Here is a 10,631-nt window from a genome sequence, read left to right as displayed (position 1 = left end):
CTGAGAAGTCAAACCAGGATCCTTAGGCTTTGCAGGCAATCTCTCCAGCCCCCTCCCACCCTCTCTCTCTCTCTCTCTCTCTCTCTCTCTCTCTTTCTCTCTCTCTGTTGTTTTTTGAAGTAGGGTCTCACTTTAGCCCAGGCTGACCTGGTACTCACTTTGTAGTCCCAGCTGGCCTTGAACTCACAGTGATCCTCCTACATCTGCTGTCAAGTGCTGGGATTAAAGTTCGAGGCCACCCTGAGACTACAGAGTGAATTCCAGGTCAGCCTGGCCGAGAGGGAGACCCTACCTTGGAAAACAAAACAAAACAAAAAAAGTCCAAAATCCTAGTGGTAAATGAAGATTAGTGCAAGACCTCTGACTCATTAATGAGGCTGTATCAAAGGCTTTGGGGTAGACTGTAACCTTCACTCTGTCTGGTGACTGTAATCCTCAGGGAAGGTAGAGAGAGCCAATGTCATTCTTAGGAGATACCTTAACATGCTCTCTCAAGAGATCCATCTCACATGGACTGCCCTCCTTCCCATTGACTTGATAAGAATCAGAAATACTTCCCATCAAGAAGGTCTAAGTCCTTTAAAAATGTTATACAGAAGATATTTTCCCACAAATTGCTTTTGCTTTTTGTTTTGTTTTGTTTTTCGAGGTAGAGTCTCACTCTTGTCCAGGCTGACCTGGAATTAGCTCTGTAGTCTCAGGATGGCCTTGAATTTACGGAGATCCTCCTACCTCTGCCTCCCCCCGAGTGCTGGGATTAAAGGCTTGCGCCACCACGCCCGGCTCTCAAATTGCTTTTTATTAGACTCAGAAACTTCAGCCCTTCTAAAACATCACTGGGACCAGGGCAGTTGGGGGGGAGGTACCTGTAGTCCCAGCTGCTCAGGAGGCTGAGGCAGGAGGATCGCTTGAGTCCAGGAGTGAGCTGGTAGTGAGCTATGCTGATCAGGCATCCACACTAAGTTTGACATCAATGTGATGACCTCCCTGGAGCAGGTCAGAACTCCATGCTGATCAGTACTGGGATCACACCACGGATCACACCACTACTGCAGTCCAGCCTGGGTAACACAGTGAGACCCTGCCTTAAAAAAAATTTTTTTTTTAATCATTGGGAAAGTTCCATATCAAAACCCTTCCTGTAGGGCTGGAGAGATGGCTTAGTGGTTAAGTGCTTGCCTGTGAAGCCTAAGAACCCCAGCTCAAGGTTTGATTCCCCAGGACCCATGTTAGCCAGATGCCCAAGGGGGCGCATGCATCTGGAGTTCGTTTGCAGTGGCTGGAGGCCCTGGTGTGCCCATTCTCTCTATCTGCCTCTTTCTTTCTGTCTGTTGCTCTCAAATAAATTTTTTAAAAAAAGAAACCTTTCCTGTAGTCCAATATCAGTAGTCAGAGACTCCTCTGTATGAACCTGAAGAATTAATATTTGTAAAGTCATCACCCTCCCTTACTTTTTTCCTAAATGTATCATGAGAAGGTGTATACACTATAATACTTCTACCTCTACTGCCATTAAGGTCTCAGGATGCAACTCATGGATCCACCATTCTAAGGTCAGCCTGGGCTGGAGTGAGACCCTAGCTTGGAAAACAAAAAGAAAAAAAAAAGAAATACTCTCCCCATCTGGATGACACCCTGTCAGCACAGCCACCAGTTCAACACGAGGTGCTTGTGTAGTGTAACCCAAAGAAGACCAGTTCCTTTTCAAACGAACAAGTAAGTCTCCTAATGGGCTTTTAATAAGTCTCTTGACTCTGATGTCATTTTTGTTGTTGTTGTTGTTTTGAGGTAGGGTCTCGTTCTAGCCCAAGCTGACCTGCAATTCACTATGTAGTTTCAGGCTGGCCTCAAATTCATGGTGATCCTCCTACTTCTGCCTTCCAAGTCCTGGGATTAAAGGCATGCGCCACTACACCTGGCCGGACAATTTTTAAAGTATCTACTTTGTTTATTTAAGAGAGAGAAAAATGGGCACACCAGGGTCTCCAGCCACTGCAAACAAACTCCAGACACATGTGCCACTTTGTGCATCTGGCTACGAGAGTCCTGGGGAATTGAATTTATGTCCTTTGGCTTTGTAAGCAAGCACCCTAACTGTTAAGCCATATCTCTAGCCCTGGTTCTGATCTTTAAAACACCCTTTTGGACTATTATCATGATATGTTGTCTATATGTATAGAAATTGTCAATAAAAATGTTTTTTAAAATCTCTTGTTCTGGCTTCTCTTGCTTAGTGTTCTTATACTTAGTGCTCATAGTACTAAATTTTTATATAAACAGATACGTGTTCCCAATAGGATAAATCATTTCCTGCTGTCTTGATACAGTCATAATGCTCTTGCTGTTTATCTCTTATAAATGCAACTTGAGTTTCGAAAGGAAAGGACCAACAAAAGAGACCTATGCACAGATAATTACGAGAGATCAGACCAGTTCACAGGACAAAAACGGGAAAGCCTTCTTCTTCTGGGCCTCTGCAGAGACTTCAGTCTCTGAGGGAACTGGAAGTACCATATCCATACCATACCTTACTCAGCTTGAAGAGATTAGAGCCACCCTTCCCCATTTCCCTAATGACAGCCAGGGTCACCTCTTAGAAGGGGGGATGATAGAGATGAAGAGCAAGGTAGCCTGTTTTCATAGTTTGCTACTTAGGGACACTGGTCCAAAAAATGTAAACGTCAGCGTGCCCTGGTGAGACAAGGTAGCTTCAGTGCAAACCTCAATCTGATTCGCCAAGATGATGAACTCAGTCCTGAAAACTGGTAACGTTGGCAGCTCAGAAGCTGTCATACATCTGTGGCATGCCATCTGTTTTCAAAGCTCACTGGTTTAGTCACTATGAAATAAAGTTTGTTTTGCCAAAGCTGTAAGCTTCACTGAGATCAAAATTTTATAAGCCACAGTTTCCTATTAGAAGTATATTTGGGATGGAGAGATGGTTTAGTGGTTAAGGCGTTTGCCTCCAAAGCCAAAGGACCCAGGTTTGATTCCCCAGGACCCACTTCAGCCAGATACACAAGAGGAAACATGCATCGGGAGTTTGTTTGCAGTGGCTGGAGGCCCTAGTGTGCCCATTCTCTCTCTGTCTCTCTCTCTCTCTCTCTCTCTCTCTCTCTACCTCTTTCTCACTCTCTCAAATAAATGAGTAAAACTTTAAAAGAAGAAGTGTATTTATTTTTGGTCAGGAGTGATGGCACACGCCTTTAATCCCAGCACTCGGGAGGCAGAGATAGGAGGATTTGCTGTGAGTTTAAGGCCACCCTGAGACTGCATAGTGAATTCCAGGTCAGCCTGGACTAGAGTGAAACCCTACCTCGAAAAACCAAAAAAAAATTTTAAAGTATATGTATTTTTAAAGTTAATAAATAAACAATTTGCTTATCTGTACATTTTATACACCAAATAATGCGGAAAATGTTTGTTGTTTTCATAATCAGCCTGGGCTAGAGCGAGACCCTACCTAAAAAAAAGAAGGAGGAGGAGAAGGAGGAGGAGGAGAATTCCACTCTTAGCCTAGTACTTTACATCCTCCTTTCACTTGTTCGACCTTTCCTCTTTGGTTTTTTGAGGTAGGGTCTTACACTAGCCCAGCTGGACCTGGAATTCACTATGCAGTCTCAGACTGGCCTCAAACTTGTGGTGATCCTCCTCCCTGCCCCTCCCAAGTGCTGGTGTTAAAGGTGTGCACCACCACACCCAGCTCTACTTTTTCCCTTTATTCCAGTAGTTTCTGCCTTTTATTATCTTCTATAGCTTATTGTGTGTATTGTTTATTGTCTGTCCTTCACAAGGGTAGAAACCTTTGATATTTTATTTATTCAGGTAAATTGCTTGTCATAGTAGGCATTCCATAAATATCTTCTCAAGGATTTAATGAAAAGCCATTCACTCTTTCATGCAAGGGAGTGACATGATAATGTCTTTTATTCTTGTTTTGAGACAGAATCTCTTGTAGTCCAGGCTGGTCTCAAGCTCACTAAAATACTGAGGATGATCTTGAACTCCTGAACCCCTTGCTTCTAGGCATTAGAAATTATAGGCATCCACTATCACACTTGGCAATGACCGTGTCTTGAAAAGATTGCTGTGGCTGGAGAGATGGCTCAGTGGTCAAAGGCACTTGTAAAGCCTGACAAGCCTGGGTTTGATTACCCAGCAAAGCCAGGCGCACAAAGTGGCACGTGCATCTGGAATTCATTTACAGTGGCAAGAGGCCCTGGCGCACCCATTCTCTCTCTCTCGCTCTGTCAAATAAATAATTAAAAAATATATATATGGGCTGGAGAGATAGCATAGTCATTAAGGCCCTTGCCTTCAAAGCCACCAGACCCAGGTTTGCATCTCCAGGACCCACATAAGCCAGATGCACAAGGGGCTGGCTGCATGTGGAGTTCATTTGCAGTAACGAGACCCCGGCACACCCATTCATGCTCTCTCCCCCCCCCACCTGCCTGCTTCTCTCTCCCAAGTAAATAAACACTTTTAAAAAAGAATAGGCTTTATCTTGTAGAAGAGTGTACAGCAAAATAGAGCAGCTAATAGAGTCCCCCAGAGCACTCAGCCTCTCCCTTTACATCTTGTGTTAACTGGGCAAATGTGTGGTACAATTATAGCATGGCTAACATGCTGCAGTTAATGCGCCCACACTGATGCACTGTTGGGAAATTCAATCCACAATTTCTATTCAGAGTTCCTTGTGCTTATCTAATGTACTTTTTCTATTTTAGTATGTCATCAAAGGTACATGACATTCAGTTGTCTCCTTAGACTCGCCTAGGACAGCTCCTTAGTGTTAATGACCTTGACACTGGGGAGTCCTGGTTAAGTTCCTCACAGGGGTCTGCTCTACTACTTCTTGTTTCCTCCAAGAGTCAACCCGAGTTTTGGAGTTTGAAGATGGAAGATCACAGGTATAAACTATTATTTTTGTCCAATCACATCAGAAGCTATGATTGATGATAATGTCAGTCAGCTACTTGGCTGACTCAGAGCTTGACAGGTTTCTTCACAAGAAAGTTACTGTTCTCTTCTTGAACTGGAGAGCTGGCTCAGCAGTTAACAATGCTTGCTTGCAAAGCCAAACAACCCGGTTCGATTCCCCAGTGCCCATGTAAAGCCAGATAAAGTGACATATGCATCTGGAGTTCATTTGCAGTGGCAGGAGGCCCTGGCATGCCTACACAACTCTCTCTGTCTTCCTCTTTCTGTCTCTCATAAATAAATAAACATTTTTAATCTTTTTATTTATTTATTGAGACAGGAAAAGAGGCAGAGGAGAGAAAGAGAAATGGGTGCACCAGGACCTCCAGCCACTACAAAAGAGCTCCAGATGCATGTTCCACCTTGTGCATCTGGCTTACGTGGGTCCTGGGGAATTGAACTTGGGTCCTTTGGCTTTGTCATCTCTCCAGCCCAATAAATATATTTTTCAAAAGCAAGTCACTCATCTCCTTTCCTCCTCCACAAACTACTGTTTGCAAGCACAGCTCACATTTAAGTACAACATTGTTTTTTTAGGTTTCCAAAATGGGTTATGTTGTTTGTTGTGGATGAAGCAGATAAAAATGTTGAGCCGAGGAATGGAGGGCCAAATTCTTGAGATTTACTAGCAGTTGAATACAAGTGCTCAGGTGTGCACAGGATTTTGCTCTAGTTGGCAGGCTGGGCCCATTGTTACAGGATAGCTGTGAAGTGCTATACTGTCCTGTCCCCCTGCCCAGAGCAAGTGTTTCCAACAATCTCTGTCTAGCTCAACTCTATAGCCAGACAGGGACGCTTGGCCTCAAACATTACATCCCTGCTTAGTTGCTCTGTCAGCATCACTGGGTATTTCCCTCTCTCACAACAGTCTTGTGTTCCGCTGACTGAGCTAGCAGGGCATCCTGTAAACCTCTTTTCATGTCAGTGTTGCTTCCTGCTGCAATGCTAATCAATATGTTGGAATTAATCAAGAAGATCATAAGAGAACCATGTCAGACTGGTGAAGAAGGAAAGGCCAACCCTTAAAAGAATCAATATTTACAGTAATTTTGAATGAAAGTAGTGATTTTTCTCACTGGTGTGGGTAAAAATCTATAGCCAGGGATTTTTGTTTTGTTTTCTTTTTGTCCTCCCTCCTTTAGTTCTAGGTTCTGTTGCAGAAACTAATGTCACATCTTCATATGTGTAAGAGTAGCAGAGAAAACAAAAGAATAAAAGCTAAACAACTGTATGAGACAGAAATAAAACTGAAACGAACCTCTCTTAAGTTCCTGGTCCCTTATTCCAAGCTTTAGTACAGTAAGATCTGAATTTAGGCATAATTAATGGAACATGTAGTTTCCCTCAATAATAGGGATGAGAGTTGGGAATCAAATGGCCATTCATTCCAACTTTGGTGATTTTGATAAAAAATAAAAATAAAAACGATGTCCTGTTCTTTGTGACAGATGGCAGACCAATCAGGCTGTCCTTTGTAGAACACAAGGAAATGGGGTATCCAGGATCCTAGAAAATTCATGCCAGGAATTTCAGTTTCTGGTTTTGATGAGCTGTTCTTCCTTAGTATTGCTAATTAAGGTGCTATTGATAGCTAGTTACGATCATAGTAAACTGAGGCAGGATCTCGCTACATTGTAGCTGTGAAGTGCTGCATTGTCGTTGTTCCCTGCTCAAAAGAAAACTGTGACCTTCCAGGACCTGTGTGCACTGTGCAGTAGCAGCAGGAATGCTTGGTCTCGGACATGTCAATTTAAGTGCTGACTTGGCAAGTGACTCTCGAGAATTAGGGTTTGCTAATCTTTTGTAGGTAATGGAAGAAGGAAAAAGGCATAACCAAGAAGAACCTCAAGAGACAAACTGTATTTTTACCACTCATGACTTATTGCTATTTCAGCTCTTTATTTAATTACTATATATATCCACCAAGAGCTGGTTTGTGTGGAAGATGCTCATATAATTAATTACTATTTGGGGGCATGTAAGAGTGCATAATACAAAGTGATGTATGCCTCTGGAGCTCATTTGCAGTGGCAGGAGGCTCTGGAGCACCCATCCATTCTCTCTCTGTCTGTCTCTCTCTCTCAAATAAATAAATATTTTTTAAAAAAGAATGCATAGTAGTCGCTTTTCTTTCATTTGTTTCTTTCAAGGCAGGATCTCACTGTAGCCCAGGCTGGCCTCAAGCTCACAGCCATCCTCCAACCTCAACCTCTTCAGTGCTGGGATTAAAGTCATGTGTGACCACATGTGGCTAATAGTTGTTTTTTCAATCGGAATGAATACATACTATCATATTACATTATTGTATCTCAAGCTAGGTGCTGCTTAGGCCACACCCACTGCAGTAGCCAGGTTTCAGCTTTTTTTTTTTTTTTTTTTTTTGTGAGTCTCATGAGGACCCACCACGGGTGTCTCCCTCTCTCCCGCCTTAGCTCCCTTGTGCATCTGGCTAATGTGGGACCTGGGGAACCGAGCCTCGAACCGGGGTCCTTAGGCTTCACAGGCAAGCACTCAACCACTAAGCCATCTCTCCAGCCCTTGGTTAGGCTTTAACCCAGTAGTTAGGGTGCCAGAAGATCACTCACGGTCACAGGTTCTTATGAATTTGACAAATGAAGTCCACAGACCACAGAGGGTGGAGTTTAGAAAGATTTTTTTTTCTTTTCACAATTTTTATTAACATTTTCCATGATTATAAAAAATATCCCATGGTAATACCCTCCTTTCCCCCGCCCAAGAAAGATTTTATTATATACAGTTTAAGGGAAGGAAAGGAAGCTGAGCTCCTGTGAGACAGGAGGGCGTCCCTAGAAATGGGAAAGCTTGCCTGGTGATTTGGATTAGAATCTTTTGTTTTGTTTTGTTTTGTTTTGTTTTGTTTTGTTTTGTTTTGTTTTTCGAGGTAGGGTCTCACTCTAGCCTAGGCTGACCTGGAATGCATTATGGAGTCTCAGAGTGGCCTCGAACTCACGACGATCCTTCCACCTCTGCCTCCCAAGTGCTGGGATTAAAGGCGTGCGCCTTCATGCCCAGCTGGATTAGGATCTTGCATGGAAATTTACTGGATGGAGATCCTGCTGGTCAGTTCAGTTCCCATGTCAGGTGTCTAGGCTCTTTGTAATTTTACTCAGGGTTTCCTGTGAGATTTCTCAGGGAGGTGAACTTTTTTAGGGAAGAAGAGATAAGGAGAAACCAGATCCCAAGTCCCATGCCATATGCTCAGGCACCTAATAATGTTATTCATATCTTCCTGTCAGGTTTTAGGAGAAAAGAGATAAGGAAAAAACAACATCCCCTCTTATAGGCTCAAGGACATTTCCTGCTTCTAGCCAAGAAGAAGAAAAAAAAAAAACTTGTTCACTTGGATGTGGGGGGTGAGGATGTTACCCTCCGATGCTTAGCCACTTTCCATCTTATTTCCCCTTCTGAAGAGGTCACCCTAACTGCCTCAGCAACTGCTGCCCAGGGTCATGACTGCAGCGACCACTGCTTGGCAGAAGACAGCATTCCAGCGCCCTCTCCCCATGCTCTGGCTCCTCTGCTGCCCTGTTTCCCCAGCCTTGTTAGAGATGTCTTGTTTAACAGGCACTTGGTCTCAGAACTTTGACTAGTTTTGAATCCCAGTAATCACCATCTGCAAACAAGAGCGCCTGTCCAAAGGTGAGAATAAACATCAATTTTTAGAAGGCAATTTGACGGGCACAACATTCATTTAACCAAACAGTAGTACCTTCCTCTGCTCACTTTCCCTCCCCCGCAACACCCTCCCCTTCAGGATCTATGATTTTCCTAGCCATAGGTTTTCAGTACCAGATCGTGGTAGTTTAAATGTGTGTCCCCCGTTGACTCAGGTGTTAAAATTGAACCTGTAACTTGGATCTCCAGCCACCCGGCTGGAGGTGTCACTGGGGGGCGGATCCCTGAGTCCAGCCCTAAGGTGTCACTGGGGCAGATCTCAATTCTAGCCCAGAAGTGTAGAAAGAGGAGGTGTGAGTTCTGGGATCTTGCTTGCTGCAGGTTTGTGTTTGCTGTTTTCTGGTGTTTGCTGGTTGCTGGTGGTTTCTCTCTCTGCTGGGTTTTTGAGTGGGAGCCAGCTTCTTCCCCCATTGAGGGAACTTCTCCTGGATCTGTAAGCTGGAAGTAAAACTCATTCTTCCCATAAACTCTGTCTGATTACATGTTTGTCCCAGCATTGTAGAGCTGTCGACTACACAGAGTAAGTTCCCTCCCATGGAGTAAGGCAGCCCAATCAGAGAATTTGACACCCCTGTAGAGGTCAGAGCCCTTCTGCACCATGGGGCACAGCTTGCTAGGCTCTTTGGTTGTGTGGGACATACAGTGAGCACGCTGCTGGGTGAGACTGTTGTGTACTTTTCTCCCCAGCAATCTGCATAGCACTTTCCAGACCTATGGTGGCCAGGTACGCAGAGAAGCTTGTAGCTTAGTTTTGGCTTGATTTCTTAGTGCCCTGAAATGGAAGCATGTGATGTCTTCAGCAATCGGCACTTACTATTTAGTTCTGGTTGGCAATCAAGAGCACTGGCAAAGGCTTATATTGTTTTGGGGGCCTCAAGGACCTCCATGCCCAACAACTCACAGAGAGGTATTCAACCCTGGTGATGGGATTTTCCTGTATCAACATATAGCTTATGAGGGTAGCGTTATTTACCCCTGCAGTATTCTTCTGCCCAGGTACACACACACTCTCTCAAATTATATTGTTTAATTAGCTAACAAAATAGTAAATTTCCAGGCTGGAGAGATGGCTCAGCGGTTAAGCGATTGCCTGTGAAGCCTAAGGACCCCGGCTCGAGGCTCTGTTCCCCAGGTCCCACATTAGCCAGATGCACAAGGGGGCGCACGCATCTGGAGTTCGTTTGCAGAGGCTGGAAGCCCTGGCGTGCCCATTCTCTCTCTCTCCCTCTATCTGTCTTTCTCTCTGTGTCTGTCGCTCTCAAATAAATAAATAATTAATTTAAAAAAAAAAAAGAATAGCCAATATTTAAAAAAAAAAAAGTAAATTTCCCTATGGCAGTTTCATAACATTGTTAGTTTGGGGGATACCCCCCACCCCCTTCTCTACTTCCTGTCCGTCACGCTTCTTACCTATCTCCTATCCCTGCCCCTTAAACTCTCCCTAATTCTCTTTTCTATATTCAATTTTTTTTTTTTTTTCCTGAGGTGGGGTCTCACTCTAGCCTAGGCTGACCTGGAAATCACTCTGTATTCTCAGGGTGGCCTTGAACTCACGGCGATCCGCCTCCCAAGTGCTGGGATTAAAGGTTTGCACCACCACACCCGACTATTCTATATCTTTTAAAAAATTATTTGCACACGTGTGTGTACATGTACATATGGTCATGCCAGAGCTCCTTGCCCCTGTCACTGAACACGTAATGCTCGTGCCACTTTTTGCATCTGGCTTACATGGGTGACTGGAGTTGAACCCAGACTGGCAAGCTTTGTAAGCAAGCTCCTTTAGTCACGGAACCATCTTATTACATTACATTTATATGTGTCATACCATCAGACAAACTCCATAGTGAGTTCCAGGTCAGCCTGGGCACATTATACTTAAGTTATAGCAATCAAAAACACAGTATAGCCAGGCATGGTGGTGCGCGCCTTTAATCCCAGCATTCAGGATG

General features: G+C 44.0%; 1 non-coding gene across 1 annotated transcript; it reads left to right on the top strand.

Annotated features, from left to right (window-relative positions):
* The first annotated feature begins 6,110 nt into the window (after positions 1-6,110).
* Positions 6,111-6,288, top strand: LOC123461387. Its single transcript, XR_006637665.1, has one exon. It is a non-coding gene; the product is annotated as a small nucleolar RNA SNORA81 (small nucleolar RNA).
* The last annotated feature ends 4,343 nt before the right edge of the window (positions 6,289-10,631 follow it).

This window comes from Jaculus jaculus, chromosome 5, assembly GCF_020740685.1.
Source record: "Jaculus jaculus isolate mJacJac1 chromosome 5, mJacJac1.mat.Y.cur, whole genome shotgun sequence".
Taxonomy (NCBI): Eukaryota; Metazoa; Chordata; class Mammalia; order Rodentia; family Dipodidae; genus Jaculus; species Jaculus jaculus.
Note: the sequence above shows the minus strand (reverse complement) of the source record. Positions and strands in the feature narration are given on the sequence as shown.